At 41.3% G+C, this 19708-nt stretch overlaps 1 protein-coding gene across 1 annotated transcript in view; it reads right to left on the reverse strand.

Moving 5' to 3' along the window:
* The window catches only part of Rala (RAS like proto-oncogene A), a 61482-nt gene extending 44556 nt beyond the window's left edge, over positions 1-16926 (reverse strand). Inside the window, exon 1 of the mRNA XM_036189106.1 lies at positions 16710-16926. The gene's annotated coding sequence lies outside the window, so the exon portion shown is untranslated. The remainder of the gene's footprint in view (positions 1-16709) is intronic.
* Between the last annotated feature and the right edge of the window lie 2782 nt (positions 16927-19708).

Consider the following 19708-nt stretch of genomic DNA (forward strand, 5'->3'; position numbering starts at 1 on the left):
GCCACAAAAAGAAACCTGTTGTTTACCCTGGGTCTAATAATTGTATCGTAAGTGTGGTAGTTTGAATGTAATTGGCTCCCATAAACTCATAGGGAGTGGCACTATTAGGAGGTGTGACTTTGCTGAAGTAGGTGTGGCCCTGTTGGAGGAAGTGTGTCACTGTGGGGGTGGGCTTTGAGGTTGCCTATGCTCAAGCTATGCCTAGTTCAGTTCACTTCCTGTTGCCTGCTGATCAAGATGTAAGACTCTCAGCTCCTTCTGTAGCACTATGTCTGCCTGCACACTGCCATGTCCTGCCATGATGATAATGGACTAACCCTCTGAACAGTAAGCCACCCCAATTAAATGTTGCCATGGTCATAGTGTCTCTTCACAGCAATAGAAACCCTGAGACAATAAGCAACAGTAGTGTGTGTGTGTGTGTGTGTGTGTGTGTGTGTGTGTGTTCAGTTCTAAATCCTAATGATGTTAAAGTTACAATTATGACTGTAATAATATTTCTTTTTTTTTTTTTTTTTTTTTTTGGTTTTTCGAGACAGGGTTTCTCTGTGTAGCTTTGTGCCTTTCCTGGAACTCACTTGGTAGCCCAGGTTGGCCTCAAACTCACAGAGATCTACCTGGCTCTGCCTCCCGAGTGCTGGGATTAAAGGTGTGCGCCACCACCACCCGGCAAAGATTTCCACTTTCTTTTCTTTTTTTTTTTCCTTTCTTTTTTTTACCTTGAGTGCTCTACCACTGAGCTAAATCCCCAACCCCTGTAATAATATTTCTAACCAAAAGGTACTTCACATTTAAGATCCAGAATTCATCAAAGGTTTGGTTACATTAGACTTCATTTATTAATATAATAAAACGGCAGCAAGTAGCTTATGAGCAGCATATGGGTCTCTTACATTTTGTACAAACTTTTCATGTGATGCCATGCATTCTAATAATGCATAAGCTAAGACATTTTAAAAGAAGTTATTAAAATCTCACTAAAAGCAGGGATAACTTCACTATTTTACAATCCTAATGGTAGTAATGCTTTGACAAAGATTAATTCTGGAGTTTTAAACAACAACAAAAAAAATGGTTAAAAACCAAATTGTTGCTGGGCGGTGGTGGTGCATGCCTTTAATCCCAGCACTTGGGAGGCAGAGGCAGGCGGACCTCTGTGAGTTCAAGGCCAGCCTGGGCTACCAAGTGAGTTCCAGGAAAGGCACAATGCTACACAGAGAAACCCTGTCTCAAAAAACCAAAAACCAAAAACAAAACAAAACAAATTGTTAGTATTTGTATCAAAAAGTTAAAGATATAACAAAATTATACAGTGCTAAAAGCCATAAAGTACAGTGTTTTAGCTCACAATTCATAACAAAGTAATAACCAACCCAAGAGGAAATGAGATGAAGATGGAATAATGTTTTTCTGAAAACAGAAAGTTATCCTTTTGACTCTGAGCCTGAAGGTAAGCAAACATCCTCACATGAAAAATCGAACAGTTTCAGTGAAGGACAGTGCCCTTTACATCCTTCTCAATGGTGGAAGAAGAATGGGCCAGTGCTACAAGATGAAGTTAAGCTGAGTAAAACCTTAGAAATTAAACTATGGCTCTAGAAATGAGAAATTACCTCTCAAAATGATCATCAATGAGTAAACAGCTGCAATCTATTGTCCTGTTAACATACACATACCAAAATCCAGGAGTTGAGACTTTCTCAACCACAAACAACTTAGCTGCCACAAGCAGTTCTCAGGCAAGAAAGTTTTGGGTTGCATTTAAAAACCATTTAAGCTGATACACACAAAAAAAAATCAAACCTATACATTTAAGTGGGGTATCATTCCATATTTTGGTACTTATATACACTGCATAATGTTATATTAGATTAAACAGAAATTAATCTCATTTATAATATTTTTATGATGAAAAATTTCAATGTCCTTTCTTCAACTTTCTTGAAATATATACATCACCTATAGTCATGCCACTATCAATAGCACAATGATGATAGGCAATAGAGATTCTGAACTCGGAATTTCATCTGTCTCACAAATTCTTCAATGTAACAGCAAAGTTCCTTAAAAAATTCTGGCTGGGTGGTGGTGGCGCACACCTTTGATCCGAGCACTCAGGAGGCAGAGCCAGGTGGATCTCTGTGAATTTGAAGCCAGCCTGGACTACAGAGCGAGATCCAGGACAGGCACCAAAACTACATGGAGAAACTCCATCTTGAAAACAAAAAACAAAAAACAAAATCCCTGATGGCCAATGATCAGTATGATGATCTTTTGTTCCAGTTTGCTTTCTGTTGCTGAAGTATTATACTCTGCCCAAAAGCACCTGAGGGGAGGAAAGGGTTTATTTTATCTTATACTTGCAGATATCATAGACCTTCATCAAGGGAAATTAGGCAGGAACTCAAGACAGAAACTGTGGGGCAGGAAATGAAGCAGAGACACTGCATACTGGCTTCCTACCAGGCGCATGTTCTGCTATATTTCTTATACAGCCCAGGCACACCTGCTTAGGAAAGGTATCACCCACTGTGGGCTGTACCCTCCCCTATCAATTAGTAATCAAGAGAATGTCCCACAGACACAGGCCATATTTCCCATAGGTCAATTTCAAGAAGGCAATTCTTCAACTTGGGGGAGGGGGGAGCTGTTCCCAGCAGGTGTGTTAAACTGACAATCAAGATTAGCCATCTCAAGCGTGATCCTGTCCTTATGGGTTGTAATACATTCAAGGCACTTTCCCCTAGATTCAATGATGCTAGAATATGGAATTCTGACTTCTTCTACTGGTGTTTTACAGCCTTTCAGTCTTTTGCTTCCCTTTCATACATACATTCCCTTACTGAATACTACTGCCTACGTGCCTGCCTGCACTCAGTAGTTTTCTTTTACACCTAAAAATCACTTGGAAATTACCTAGCAGGCAAATTCTTGTGAGGTACTGTGGCCTAATGATTTTCCTGAGCATCAAATGAATAACAACATGTAACACTGTGGCCCTGGCATTTCTACTTTGGATGCTGAAAAATATTTTTTTTTTTTTTATTAAAAGAAAAAAAGAAGGAAGGGAGGGAGGGAGGGAAGGAGGCAAAGAGGCAGGCAGGCAGACAGGCTGACAGACTACTTCTTAATTCTTAAAGATACAGTCTTAAACTTGGGTGATTTTCTGTCACATGGTGTGTGTCTGAATGAGTACATGGACACTCTGAAACTGCCTAGGTTAGGGCCTGGTCCCAGAATGTAATCTATAGATTCTAGGATTCATAGTTGATCTCTAAAACTTAAGCTTTGAATAAGTGAATGTTAACTACAATATCTTTTAAAAGTAGGATGGTGACAAACTGAAGAGATGAACAACTGGTGGATCATGTGGGAAGCACCAGTTTTATAACTACCAGCTTGAGGAAGGTATACAACACTGTAAATGGCTACTTCCCAGTCTGGTAGACGATGTAACAAGTCCTCAAGTGCGGAATCCAGAAAGTCAAACAAAGAACCAAGAAAAGCCTCAAGATAATGTTCCTTACAAGGACATATTTTTAAATGCAAACAGTGCCCAATGAAGCATATTCCACAGCACCACTACAAGTGTTTAACAATGGCTAGTGAGTGGATATATGTGTGTTAAAGGTGAGGGGAGAGAAACAACAGAAAACACGTCTCTGACTTAAAAAAAACAAAACCAAAAACCTGAAGGCAATTAAGAGATAGAAAGGAAGTGCCAGCTCTCTATCCACCTCTCTTCTGCCAAGAGACAGGATAAACCCTCATTGCAGTGGGTTCTGGACAACAACAACACAATCCCTACATACACCTCACCGCATTAGTTTCTTCCCATACACACATCTTCCCAGTTTCTTGTCCCTTTCTGTTTGTTTGTTTGTCTGCTTCTGGGGAGTCCTCTCTTTCTCCATAAATACATCATTCTCTGTTGAAGACGCTCCATTAGCCACCACTCTGTATACTCTTCACTGAGCTTTCCTCTGTGTGTCACGTGCACTAAGAAACTTACTGTTTTCTTTCTAACAACTATCTTTTGTTAGAGAACCCATGGCAGATGCTTCCCCGGCAGGTGGAGAAATACACTAGATGACCTTTTAAATCCCTCCCTTTTTACATGCTGAAAACAAATCTTGAAAGGTAGTATATGGAAGAAATGTAAAATCCACATAGAATCCAAAGTTACTTGCTCAATTATATGAACAACTAGTTGTATTACCGATTCAGGGTTTAGATTAAAAAAAAAAAAAAAAAAAAAAAAACTTCAAGTGAGAAAAAAAAAATTCTGGTTTTGAGCAGGAAAATCAGCTACATCAACAGTCCTCATGATTGTCACTGTATCTATCACACACCCAGTCATGAAAACAAACTGGGAACTCCGTCCTTTTTAAAAAACTCACTTCAAAGATGAATCATGTAACATATGGGCATTGACACAGCTTGAGAACCCCACTTCAGTGAATGTTAAAGGGTAGCAAACTAATTATAAAAGATTGATTTCAGAAATCTGTAGGAATGCAGGGACTGCAAAACAGTTGGATATAACCCTACTCAGAGAGCTAAAGAATGGCTAGAAGAAGCAGGGTTGGGCCATTATCAAGTTATTTCATTGTTAAGATGAGTACCTTCACCTCCTTTGGAGGTGGGAAACAGTGGCATGTTTCACCTTTAAACCATGTGCTACACATATTTGGAAAACGTGCTACTCACAAAGACTGATCAGAGTCAAATTAATCAGGTAAGAAACATGTTTTTGCTTTTAAATACTTCATAATTAACCATATGGTGTTACATATATAGAGGATATATAACACCATATGACAAGCACACATATATTTTGTCTATGTATCATCTCTTCTTTTCAGAGAGGGAAATTAACTATCTCCTCACTCCACCACAACAAAACTAAATCAAGAGCTATGTATGTGGCTCAATAATAAACATGCAGAGAAATTATGCAAAGTTCATTTTTTTATTCCAACCCTCAAAAAACAGCTTTATAGCAAATGAGAATGCATTATACATCACTCGTGGCTAACATCATTACAGAATACCAGCATTCGTCAACTAAATCACTTACTGATGACACATATCTCAGGAAAAGCTAACATACATACATACACACACACACACACACACACACACACACACACACACACACACACACACACAACTCCATAATAATAAGGTATCAACCCAATTTAAAAAAGAATAGCAAAGAAGACTTCATTAGTCATTTCACTAGAGAAGATACATGAATGGCCTCTAAGGACATACAGAGGTGCTTGACACCATGGTCATTAGAGACACACACATTAAATCACAAGGAGGGCTAGGGACATAGCTCAGTCTGAAGAGGGCATGCCTAGCAAGCACAAAGTCCTGGGTTCAACCTGCAGTACCACTAAAGCAGTCATGAACACATGTAATCCCAGCACCAGGGAAGTGGAGACAAAAACCATATAAACATGAGATATCATTTTATATCCATTAAAATGGCTATATAACACAAAATGACAATAAAAACAAATCATAACAATGGCTGGTAAATATGTTCTTATGGCTGAGCCCTCAAACAGGAGCCCTCAAAAGTTGGTGATGGGAATGAAAAAAAAAAAAAAAAAAGTATGTTGCCAATTAAGAAGACAGCTTGGCAGTTTCATAAAAAGTTACGAATAAATGTACCACACAACCCAGCAATTATACCCCTGGGTATATACCAAGAGAAATGAAAACATGTTCATATAAAGACTTTTATGTGAACATTCACAGCAAGATTATTTAACAGTTTAAAAAAAAAAAACCCACAAAATCCATAGAACTAATCCAGATACCGCAAACCAATGAATGGATAAGCAAAATGTAATATATCTATAGAATGGAGTAAACTCATCAATAAAAATGGAAAAACTACTAGTACATGTTACAAAACGAGCAAGCCATAAAAACACACCAAGCTTTTTTAAAAAAAAAGCACAAAATCCACATATTATATGATTTAATATTTATGTTCTGTCCAGAAAGGGCAATGGGAAAATTCCTGGAAAAGAATATAAAATAGTAGTTGCCTAGTACTTGGGAGTAAAAATAGGGGCTAACTTGGGCCCACAGAATCTTATTAAGAGTTGGGCTAGGGGTGGGGGAGCCTTGGTTGGTAAAGCAAGTATGAGGACCGGGTCTGATCCCAAGAGATGTACAATTCCAGGCATGATGGTGGGCATCTATAATTCCAGTGCTACAAAGGTGGAGACAAGAGGATCACTGGGGCTCCCAGGCCAATGAGAGACACTGCATCAGATGAGTTCCTGAGGATGACACCTAATGGCCTCACATACACCAAGTACACACACATATGCATAAAAAAAGAATCTTATCAAAGTTTGAAAACTTAGTTTTAATATTATGTTATGGCAATGGTTACACAGTTCAGGAGTTAATAAAAATCACATAAACCTTAAGGGGATAAATGTTACATAAATTGTATCTCATGAATTGGTTATACAGTTCATTCAAAAAGATAAGGGAACTAAAGACATAACTGGGAAAGAGAAATCATGAACCCTAACTGGATCCTAAGACAAGGCAAAAACAGCTATTCAGAACATTAAGAGGCAACTGAACTATTAATTTGAACCAAATACTAGACAGTATTATAGAAGTATTACTGTCTTAGGCTTTAGAATATGGAGGTTATGTAGAAGCCTGCCTCTATGCTCAAAAGACACAAGTAAAAGAGCAGAGAGATTAATTTCTCCATTTACTCTGAAAGAGCTAATCGATGAATTAATCAACAAATAAACAAGAATCCCTTAACTTCTGAAAGAAAAGCAAAGGTAGCAAGATGAAAATCAGGGATGGCATGTAACTCATCAGTAGTGCACCCAGCAGATGCATTAGGCCCTGGTTCAATCCCCAGCACCAAACTGAATGGGTAGATGGATGAACGAATAAACTGAAAAAATGATAATCTGAAGATGGTGAATACAGGTGGGGGTTTGCACGTATCCAACGTACTGCTCTTCTAACTTTTCTGTAGGTGTGAATAGCTTCAAAATCAAATATTCCAAATGGAATCTCATTTGTTCAATTTATATTAGTTTTACTTTTTAGTCTTTGGAGACAGAGGCTCACTGTGTAGCTCAGGCTGGCTTCCAAGGCTTTCAGTCCTCTTGTCTCAGCATCTTGAGTGCTGAGGTTATAAACATGTGACCACACCCAGTTTCTCTGTATGTGTGTATGTGCATGTGTGTGTGCATGTGTGTGTGACATGTGAGTGGGTGGAGGTCAGAGGACAACTTGTGGAAATTGATTCTCTCCTTTCAACAACATGTGCGTTCTGCAGATGAAACTAAGGTTGTCAGACCTGGTAGCAAGCATCTTTACTCACTGAACCATATCATTAGCCCTCACTGGATCTTATATGGAACAAATAGGAGATATAGATAGAACAGGTATAGCAGCACGATCACACAATTCCAGTGGTACAGAGAAAGGTCCTGTCTCAAAAAGAAAAAAGCCAAATAACATCATATATACAAAATTGGTTAAGTTTCATGGTTAAATATTTAATCATATTACATACTAAGATGTATATAACATGTAACTACCATTTTTGGTTACTCCTCATCCAAATATGGGCTCTGCAGTTTTGTAGTCAACACTACACTATTTGCTTATGAGACCCAGCCAGTATTCCCTATGAATACTCTTAACTCCTCCACCTCATTTTTCTCGCTACTTGCTATTCCACAAATTCTAATGATGCATTTCAACAATTTAAAGTTTTAACAGTGGCACTAAAGAGACATCTCAGCAGTTAAGAGCATCTGTTGCTTTTCCAAAGGACCAAAGTTCAGTTTCCAACACCCATGTCAGGCAGTTCATAACTACCTGTATGTACCTCAAGCTTCAGGGGATCCAACACCCTCTTTGGCTTCCTTGGGCACTCACATACACACAGCAGATACACAGATAAAGATATGTACACATTATATATATATATATATATATAAAATTTTAATAGTATGAAACTCATCAAAAGTGCTAATGTAAAACATAAATCTTGTTAGTGAACTAAAAAGGAAATTTCCTTAGAAGTTCAAAAAAGTCACATTTATAATTCTTGTATTATTTTATGTGTACATATTTTATTTTATATTTTATCCTTGCATGTATGTCTGTGCACTACATGTATGCAGTGCATTAGAGGGGCCAGAAGGCACCAGCTCCATTGGAACCAGAGTTACAAATAGTTGTGAGCCACCATGTAAGTGCTGGAAATCAAACCTAGGTCCTCTGGAAAAGAAGCCAGGGCTCTTAACCACTGACCCATCTCTCCCGCCCCCTAAAAACCCTGGGGGAATTTTCTGGTCTGGGGAATCAAACCCAGGGCCTGTTGCTCACTAGGTAAGTGAGTGCTCTACCACTGAGCCACACCCTCAGTTAAAGGCTCCCCCAACTCACAAGACAGGGTTTCTTTGTGTAGCTTTGGCTGTCCTGGAACTCACTCTGTAGACCAGGCTGGCCTCGAATTCACAGAGATCCACCTGCCTCTGCCTCCTGAGTGCTGCGATTAAAGGCATGCTCCACCATCGCCCGGCTACAATTCTTATAATAAAGCTTTCTCAGCATTTGATCTTAAACTAAGACATTAAAGAAGAAAAGGCATGGTATGCCAAAATACAGATTATTTCACACACAGGACTGCTTAAATTACCCTAGCAGATGAAAGAATGTAAAATTATACCTACTGTAACGGCTAGGAACAAAAAAAATGGACAATAACAAGTGTTTAAACAGATGGAATAAAACTGGAAACACACAGCTAATTCTTCCATATCTTCACCAAATGGAACAAGTACCTTGAGGGATACTTTGGCCATTCCTCAAATGTTAAGGGTAAGTCAACAGATATAGCTCAGTATTAAGACACTCACATAAACCCCTAAGCAGAAGCACTCAAATATCAATTAACAAATGAATGCATAAAGCATAGCATATTCACACAACAGATCATTCATATATTTTATGACATGGTGAGCCTTGAAAAACACTATATTAATCAAAGCAGTCAGATATAAAAGACCCCCTATGGAATCTAGAACATCCAGAATAGGCAAATCTGTAGAGACACGAAGTGCAGCAGCCCAAACAGGATGAATCTACTATGGTAGCTCTAGCAAATGGGCATGGATTTCTTCTTCAGGGCAACGGAAGTGCTCTAATAGTGGTAGAGGTATCACAACTCTCTGACTAGACCAAACCCACTGAACGATGAAATTTAAAAAAAAGATGAGTTTATCATCGATGAATTAACTTCAATAATGTTTTTTAAAAAAAGAATTAGCCCCTTCACTGCAGAAAAAGAGGACAAACAACACTAAAAGGCAAGCCACAGAAAAGCAAAGCAAATGACCAATAAATATACAAATTTCAAGCCACTGTAACAAGACAAACATAGAGCTAAAAAAAAAAAAAGCAAAACACAAGACTAAATTTTCTGAACTGAAAGCAAGACTAAGAAGAGGCCAGTTTTTCACTTATTTGGGACTAAGGAAACAACAAATAACAGAAGTAGCAAACAATAATAAACAAAGGGACATAGAGAATTATCCTAATTGTAGCACAAAGACAGGAGAATCAGGGAGACCTGAGAGACTAGTAGGGCGTAGGAAAGGCACCAGTTATCTAAGCACTAAGTGATCAGGGCTGGTGTCCCAGAAACCTAAAGCCTCAGAAGACAGAGATTTTCTTTCAGACTGAATGTCTTCAGCAAAAAGATGAATGGAGCCAAGTGAGGTGATACATTCCTGCAACCCTAGCATAATGGAGGCAGGGGATCAAAATTTCCAGGCCAGATGTTCTTGGAAAAAAGAGCCATCCTACCCCTTCAAAAGGGTGGGGGGCGGCGGGGAAGAAAGGAGAAGGTAAAGAACACGTGTTTCTCTGGAAAGAAGAAAATGGAGAGGAGGATAAAAAGAAGAGAGAATTACTGCAGACTCTACTAGGGCAGCAGCACGTGCCCAAGAGTGAGATCCGAGGTTCTCCAAAGCATCAAGTTCCTCAAACACTCAAGCAAGTCAAAATTCTAGGCCAGTGAGGCAGCAAGATGCAGAGAAAATTACTGACAGCACTAGACAGCAAGGGTAAACAGGCCAGTGCAGGGACTAGGGACAAGCGCTGCAGCCTAAGGTCCAAGAAAATAACTGTCTACCATCCAGCACCCCTAGGAAAGACATAAACAACAGACAATGGGATATGGACTGGGCACTCACACATGGACCTACATAATCCAGAACTTGTGAGAATCTATGTACTAACTGGGGTGTACCTCAGTGATAGAGCACCTGCTCAGCATATGCAAGGTCTTAGGTTCAATCCTTATCACCAAACAAAAAAAGTTATTCTTGAGACACAGTGGTATAAGCCTATAATCACAGTATTTGTGAGGTGGTGGCAGGATCAGAAGGTCAAGGTTATCCTTAGCTACATAGCAATTCCAGGTCAATCTGAGCTACATGAGATCCTGTTTAAAAAAAAAAAAAAAGACTACAGGAAATATGTTTTCTATATGAACTACATAGCAGTAAATTAAACATACTCTTTGGGCCTTGGAAGACTGAACACTGGTACGTTTTGCATATTGTTATATGAACAAAATGTTTGCAGGATTCTGGACCAACAGCTAATTTTACATCAACACATCATTCTACACAGAGGACTAGGCCTGCATAAATAAACTTAAGAAAGTATAACCTCAAAGCCAGATGATCCAGGCCCTTGGATAATCCTGTCTAGAATCACCTCATAGCTGTGTGCTCTCGGTAATCCCTGGACACACTCATCGGATTACTCATGAGCTTTGCTATGTGTCTTGGAGAACCAATGATGCAAGCCAGAGCCACAGCATGGTAAAGCAGCCTGAATTCATCTGCAAAGTTCAGAAACCACTTCAGACTGAGAAACCCTACAGGACATCCCTTCAATTTTTATATTTATGGCAGCTTCAGCTTAGGAGGCTGGGAGAAGACAAGAGTAAAGTCTGGAAGAACACCACAGAGAAGCTGGAAGAAAACAGGATCGATACATGAACTGGGAAACCACCAAGCAGTCTTAACATTGCTCATCACTGTAGTCTGCTGCTCCCCCCAGGAAACCCAACCTTGACTGCCTCTCAATGTATGTGTCTCTAGTTAAGTCTCTCTCAAAGAGACAGCAGAGAACTTCAGTCTTTGAAATGAGTATCCGTAACTAAATTAACATCCAGGCACAATGTATGCATCTATATAGCCACTTAATATTGTTCTAGAGAGACCAGCTCAAGTAACTAGACAAGTAAAGACACACAAACACAAAGAAGAGTTGTATTTACAGATGATGTGACAGTATCCAGAAAGCCCAAAAGAAAACAGTATAAAGTAACTTAGCAAGGTATCAGGAAAATGAGCAGAAATCTACAGTATTTATCTGCATAAATAATAATCAGCTTGAAGAGGTACCTCAAAACGACAAAATACGACTAAACTTACAAGAAACATACAAAAGTTGTATTTAAAAACATGTCAGTTCTTAGCTGGGCGGTGGTGGTGCATGCCTTTCATCCCAGCACTCGGGAGGCAGAGGCAGGCGGAAGCAGGCGGATCTTTGTGAGTTCGAGGCCAGCCTGGTCTCCAAAGCCAGTTCCAGGAAAGGCGCAAAGCTACACAGAGAAACCCTGTCTCGAAAAACCAAAACAAACAAACAAACAAAAAACATGTCAGTTCTTAAAGACAAAAATAAACTTTAAGAAATAAAGACAATTTATGTTAATGTTAAAATGTTTCAATATCATCAAGAAGTCAACTGCTCCTAAGTCAATTCATAAATTTAATGCAATTCCAATAAGAATAGCAACAGTCAGGCAAATTGGTGCTAAAACTCACTCGGGAAAAAAAAAACCCAAACGAGAAGAGCAATCGAAACACAGAGGAGAAGCTTCAGCAATGGCAGGCTACCCAGTCAAACAGTACATCAGACCTCCCTCAGTGTGATGGAAACCTCTATGACCAGAGTGTCAGTACAGACTCAACACTGGTCAGAGAAGCCAACAGAGTAACTTCATACAGCATGTGTAAACAAGCAGAACACTGGTTTTCAATATTTGGAAGATAGTAAGTTAGATTCATTTCTCACACCATATACAGAAATATGCCCCATGTGGAACTAAATATGAGAAATAAAACTATATGAAAATATTAATTCCTCCACAACCTAAGGGCACAGAAAAGCTTTCTATGGTTAGAACTGCAGATGAAGTAAGTTTAAGATGAATATATCTGATTAAGCAAAAGAAAACTTTTCATGACAAAAACAACATAAGCAACACCAAAAAAATGACTGAACTAAATATTTTAGCTTATGACAAAATTAAAAGCTAATGTTCTTAAATTAAAAAAAATAAAAAAATTAAAAAGAAAATACCAATCATGTAGAAAAAAAACCAGGCTAATAAGAATAATAAAATGGTCCTTAGGCATATTAAAAAATGCTCAACTCACTTATAATAAGAGAAATACAGCCGGGCGGTGGTGGCGCACGCCTTTAATCCCAGCACTCAGGAAGCAGAGCCAGGCGGATCTCTGTGAGTTCGAGGCCAGCCTGGTCTACAAAGCGAGTTCCAGGAAAGGCGCAAAGCTACACAGAAACCCTGTCTCGAAAAACCAAAGAGAGAGAGAGGAGGGGGGGGAGAAACATACAAAAGAAAACTACCCTGTGGCACCCACCTGGACCTCAGTACTCAGGAGAGTACAACAAAACTTGAGATACGCTGATAAAAGCATTCTCCAGCTTACTCCAGCACATAAGGATCCCCTCAACCTAAGGCAGAGTCTCACTACTTACTTCAACTCACAGTCATCCTGCCTCTGCTGAGAAGTATAGAAATGACCATAGTGCCCAGCTACTCCTATTTAGCCCAGCCTTGAAGTTTTTTTTTTTTTTTCCTTCAAGATATGGGTCCAGGAAGAGAGAAAAACAAGCAAACAAAAACAAACAAACAAAAAACAACACCCAGCTAGACACAATTCTTGGGAAAGGTGTAACCTAACCTGAGTCTGAAGGGCTTGCAGTTTACTAGACTGGGAAGAAGAGAGGCCAGAACTCCAGGAAGGGAAAATGGGATTACCTGAGTAAACATCAGGATTCTCAGATCACAGTACTGTTGGAATTCTGCTCCTGAAAAGGGTTGAGGTCAGTGAGGGAGTTAGGTAAGAAGTACTTCTGGAAGGTTCTATGTACCATATTAAGGACAATGTTAAAAAGGGAGCCACAGGAGGATTTCCACAAGTAGGGTATGATGGCTGTTTTAAATATGACAAAAGATCACAAGGAGGCAAACCATGGTGAGCAGGAGTCCCAGTAAGTGGAATAAACCCAGACAGGGTGCTCTACATAAAGCACTCCCAACTCACTGAGCAGCCTCCATTTTCAATGGTACCACCATAGCTAAAAAAAAAAAAAAAAAAAAGACAGAGATCTTGTGGCTTAAATGACTACCATCATCTTTGTGTAAATGGGATTTTTATGTCTTCACATTGCACGTGGGAGTCAAGGTCATTTCATAATCTTGTGTTTCACTGTTCATAATTATACTGTGAAACCCTGACACTCAGTTTCAAAATTGAATCAAACACAAAGATTGGAACTCAGAGTTAAGGAAATTATGTACGTCAGGTATTCTGTCTTTTGTATATAATACAGGACACTGCAGAGTTTTCAGAAAAGTATAATATTTAATATTCTATATGATTTATTGGTACTTTTCCCTTCAGCTTTTCAAAGTTTAATGCATTTAAGAATATTTATTCAATGGCTTATATAGACTACTTTCTTGATTTTTGAGGAAATAAACCTTCACATTCATGTATGATTATGTCTGCAGTGTTAAAAAAAACTCACAGAGCTTTAATTTCATTGTCTCTCTGATAGGAAAAGTTTTCTAAGCACAGTTAACATAAAAAGAAAGGTGCCTCACAGTTAAGAAAAGAAACAAAGAACTGTTCCTCTTGGGGGCTTGAAAAGGAGCTTTGTTATTTGGATCGATAGACTCTTCCTTCCCATCTTCTAAACCAAGGGATGGACACATTCTCCAGACTAAGCCCATTAAAAAATAGTATTTTTTAAAGTACATACTTGCAGGGGGGGAACAATCACACCTACATGTACAGAGTTCTACAATTCTTGTTTGTGTTTTTTTAAAGATTCAGCTACTGTCCCACCTACATTAGTGGAAGAAAGAACAAGGAAGCAAACATGATTTCAAAAACAGGCCACTGCAAACAGGTGCTACAAAAGTAGAAAGTCATCAAAGTGACTGTGCTGATTCCTAGTACTCTACCAGGACATCGGCGAGTATAATGTTTGACCACTTTCCACCTTGGCACACACAGACTGTATGTGGAGGTAGACTGTGTTTGCAAGCACCCTGGAAATAAAGATGCCAGCAGTTCCCACTTGAAGCTCCTTGGCCAGGGTCACTGGTGACTCCAGGCCATACTTCATGGCTAAGAGTACTAAGAGTAGTATCTGCTTTCTGGGAGCTCAGCACAGTCACAATCACCTTTCCCTTGACTTTTAGGATTAGCTGCAATTTTCAGTGCTCTTAGAAATGGTTACTGTACTTTCAAATACGAGCTCTGCTACACACTATCTTGTGAGATCATAATCTCTTCCCTAGTTAACATCACAGCTTCTTATTCCAGTATTTATAAAATGACTGTCCTTGTCACTCATTTATTAAAGAACACAAGAACCTATTTACTAGTGTGGTGGACCCACATATAAGAAATGATATTGGCACATTTATTTATAATCTGTAGAAACAGTGCTTAAAAAGCCAGTACAGGGTCACCACATGTTAGGAGAAGAAAACATCAGCAGCTTGTTCTCATTTGGACATCCCTAAACTGAGAATAATGCAACCATCAATAGACCAAGATATTCCCTTAAAAGTGGTGAGCAAGATTCTTTCCTATAATTAGTCTCTCCCACCCTGAAAACCCTAGGGAAAAAGTGTAATGAAATACTGCTTCAAAATAAATGTTCCACACAACTGCACACTCAGCAGAGGGAAAGAAGCATGTGGATCTTACAACAAAAACATGAAAGTGCTGGCTGGTAAAAGATGCCAAGGTCGCATCAGGGTGTCAGAAGACCTCAAAATGAGCCACTGTGACAATCCTCCTCTGCAGCATGTTTCCAAGCAGCATCAACTCTTAACTTCCTCTTTTGATTAAGACTGGGTATGGTTATCAACTCCGAGCATACACCTGCTGCCTTTTGCCAGGAAATCTCCTCCTTCTAACCCTGGAATACTTTAGAAGTAAACACCTAACAACGAAATATAAATTATTGTATTATTATATCCCTAAATAGTTTTAACTTTTCGAAGAACAGAGTTGTGAAAAGCAAATTCTTTCTGGAGAACAAAAAGACAAAGCAAAATTTTTCTACTCCAAGAATCTCAAAGGAACAAAACTACTCTAACAAAATTGTTTGGGGCCTTGCTAGAGACTGAATCTAGTATCCTTTATGGGGAACTACTGTCATCAAGCTACATTCACCTCCAGCTACAATCAACTGCTTCTGGAAAGTGACTATGAGATCAACTACCCAGTCATTCATTCAGTGAAGAAATGTGGGGAATTCCAAGCACTTCATATGGAAACAGAAGGGAAGATGAAATGGCTCCTAATCTGAAAAAAAGTTAAGGTGTAAGAAACACCTTAAGGGCCACAAGAGTCATTCACAAGAATATTGTATCAACACACACACACACACACACACACACACACACACACACACACAAACCATAAGCCAATGATACTCTTAGACATATTAATAAACATAAACCAAAAAGAATGCCTTCTACATTGTGAGTAATGAATCTGTTACCAAATTTTGGGAACGTGATTAAAGCTGTGATTTATTTACAGGAAAAGAATTTATAGAAATAAAGGTTCTCCCAGCACACAAACCCACACTGTAGATTGGGTGCTTTCCAGCTTGACAGGTAGGGCGTGGCACCAGAGGTCTCACAGTAGCTCAAAGACACTTGGATGAGCTCTCACAAGTCTGGACATTCTGGTTTGCAAAGGCCAGTTAATTCCTTAATTTCCCCCTAAGTCCACCTCAAGCCGCCACGCCCGTCCACTCAAGCACTCATACACCAGTTAAAGCACACAAATCTTAGCTTCTACTCCTGGACATCTTTCAGGAACCAAGCGCGGAAGGCACCCCCATCACACAATACCCACATTCCCTTCCTCTTCTAGACGCTAAACCTGTACAAGAGCCCATGAGTATTCAGCTGGACGCCGAGCCGTCTAAAGACCAAAAGCCATCCCTTTAACTGGCACCAAACCCTGGCGGAGAAGCTTGAAAAGCAGCTGCTCCGTACGGGCGGCAAGGAGTGGACTGAAAGCGAGGACAGGGGTGGAGTGCGGCGCAGGGACTGCGGATGCGGCGGCCCCAGGTCTCCGGCACCGCCCGGGCGCGGCCCTGGGAGCCACCGGCGTGATGCAGGTGACCTTCCGGAGAGGCCGCCCGCTCTCGGGGCGCAGACAGGTTCCAGCCAGGGTGGCTGGCGGGACGTGCAATCACGGCGGCCGTGGGCCTGGCCCGTCGGACACACCCCCGCCGCGGCCCGGCCTCCCCGGCCGGCGGGCGCTCACCTGCACCGCGAGCGGCTCGCCCCACGGGCTCTCGGGCCTCGGCTGCGCCGCTCGGACCGCGCTCGGCTCTGCGCTCGGAGTTCCGCGCGGAGCGCGGCAGGAGTCGGGAGGGCGGCGGCGGCCTGGGCAGCGGAGGAGGAGGACTCCTGCGCTCCGCTCTGGGGAGACCCACCCTCCTCCCGGCCGCTCTGCAGCAGCCGCCCCAGATCACTTCCGGGGCACGGGGGAGCGGGGCGGGGCGCCCGCTGGCAACTTCCTGTCCGCGGGGCCGGAAAGGCCATGGCGGCCCGAACAAAAGCTCTACCGGCGCGGACGGAGAGCAGTGGGATAGGCTCCCGGCGACCTCCTGGTGGCTCTCTCCGTCTGCAAGGCGCAAGCATCTCCCAACGCCTGGCCGAGGTTCCCGTGCCGCGGCCTCTTCGTCTTCTCAGGACACGGAGGGGCTCCTGGGGAAAGGAGGGGAAGGGGAGGCCGCCATCTTGCTTCTGGGGGCTGCAGGGTTCTCTGTAAGGCGTTTTTCAGTGCAGCCTGCGACGTGGCTTATCGCAGATCAAGTCTGGGGAGGTGGGTTGGTCGCCTGTCCTGGTGGGAGGGTCTCAGTTGTTACCTGAAGAACTGGCCTCTGCGGATGGGCTTCTGGTTCCTTTTGGAGGAGTTTAAGGTTCCCCTTCCACACGAGATACGGAGCCGAGATAAGGCGGTGGCCCCGTGACACAGTGATTTCGATGTCCTAAATTAGTAGTTTAACTGAATAGGCTGTTTTCTTTAAATCTTACCACAATTTCGAAATACTTTGCCTAGCGTTCTTCCCTGGACTTTAAAATTCTCATTTCCCTTGCCCCTCCCCCCCATTGAGTACCAAGAATTGGTTGGCGTAACTATTTCAAGGAATGCCCACTTAGTCAAGTGGGCAGTCAAGAAAACAAATGATTGGGGCTGGAGAGATGGATCATCTGTTAAGAGCACTGACTGCTTCCAGAGGACCCTAGTTCAATTCCCAGCACCCACATGGCAGCTCACAACTGTCTGTAACTCCAGTTCCTGGGGGACCCAACACCTACGACAAAACACTGATGCACATAAAATAAATTTTAAAAAGTAAAATTGTCTTTGGACATGTGTATGGAGGGCAGAATTGATGACTTTACTAACTAGTTTTAAACATAAGCAGGCACCTTTTTCCAGTACAAAAAGAAGATGGTAAAAATGGATCCAAACAAAGGGGGTCCCTGAAGAACAGGGACCAATCGTGGACATTGAGAAGGCTGAGTAGCACTTGTGTGAACCCGGGTTGCTGGGAAAGATGGAGGTGCGGGAGACAGGCGTCAAATCATGAGCAGTCATTGGTGCTGTGCCCTCTAAATTCTGGGAGTACAATGGCTAGATAGATTAAGATTTGAGCTGTCGTTTGTGAAAGGAGGACAGATTAGTGTGTGTGTTGGGGGGGGGTGATGGTGGGTGTGCGTAAGGCAAGCAGAGAAGAGACGCGAACCCCTGCAGAAGGGGAAAGAGAAGGATGTTTGTGGTGTGGCAGTGAATGTCTAAAGGAGATGGTTTGAGTGATGAAGCTATATAAGCTGAGGATTGTTTGCTGGGACAGCTGGTGGGTAAGAGAATGGAAGTAGCCATGGGAATGTTTTGTTTTGCCTTGGGAGAGATGCAGTGCAGCACAATTTCTCATTTTGTCATAATAAAAACCTGGAACCAGATATCAGGGTAAATGCTGAAAGATCAGAGAGACAAAGGAAGAAGCCACAGCCACCTCTCACCTCACTAACTCCTTAGCAGAAAGCTGAACTCCTGTCTCCTCCTGCCTTATATTCCTTTCTCTGTTCAGCGTATCACTTCCGGTGTCAACCTCCCTAGTGCTGGGATTAAAGGTGTGTGTGTGCCTCCCAAGTACTGGGAGGAAGAGCATGAGATCCCAAGTTCTGGGATTAAAGGTGCATACACAAAATTCCACAAGGCAGGATAAAAGTATTCTCCCTTCCCCTTCCTGTGTGTGTGTGGTTTTTGATGTTTTGAGACTATCATTTATCCCAGACAGACTTCCAATTGATCACTTACCTGAAGATGACCTTGAACTTTAGACTCTCCTAACTCCATCTCTCAAGTGCTGGTAATACAGACCTGCACCATCATGTCTGGTTTATGCTGGAGATAGAACCGTGGGTTTCATGCCTAGCCAGCAAACACTAACAGAGCTATAGCTCCATTGCATAAAGGTGTACTTTACTAAAGAGATAAAGAAGGATGGACATAGGTTATGGGAGAAGGAGTTCTTTAGTTTGAAATGAGTGGAATTATCTAATGGCAGTTGCTGTGTGGTGGATTCAGAGTTCTGGAGGAGGCTGGAGGAGCTGAAGTTAGACACACCACAGGTTTATATTACCACTTTCAAGCAGACGCAGTCTCACTTCATTGGGCACAATTGCAAAACCTTCTCTCCTTTCTGCCTTGAGAAATTTTTAAAGTACTATATTAATATATCTCATTATCCATAGACATTCTAATAGCCTAATATTTTCTAATACCTAATGGTCTAGTGACTAAAGGTCAGGCATACCAGAAACAAAAGTCAGTGCTAACCCTTGTATAGTATTGCAAACTCAGATGAAGTGTTGTCTATGTTGATATTTGTAAAATATTTTTAATAAACAATAACAGCATGTACTAGCCACAGATCAAAGGTTGAGGACAGTGGGCTTCACAAATAGCTGCTGAATGGAGAACTAGAGTGAGCAGTAGAGACAACCTCAGATCCATCAGACTGTCTCAACCAATGCTGAATTTTTCACAGCTGTGTTCACCTAGCATCAGATGACAGAAATCAAACAGTTTAGTTTGAACAGGAGCTTCTGAAAGCCTCTGTGGCTGAAGTTTTCTCTAGTCCTGCCTGGCCCATGGTCAGGACAAATCTCTCTCACCAGCCAGTCCTACAGCCGCTCAGACCCAACCGAGTAAACACACAGAGACTTATATTGCTTAAAAACTATATG

The sequence above is a fragment of the Onychomys torridus genome, chromosome 5, assembly GCF_903995425.1.
Source record: "Onychomys torridus chromosome 5, mOncTor1.1, whole genome shotgun sequence".
Lineage (NCBI taxonomy): Eukaryota > Metazoa > Chordata > Mammalia > Rodentia > Cricetidae > Onychomys > Onychomys torridus.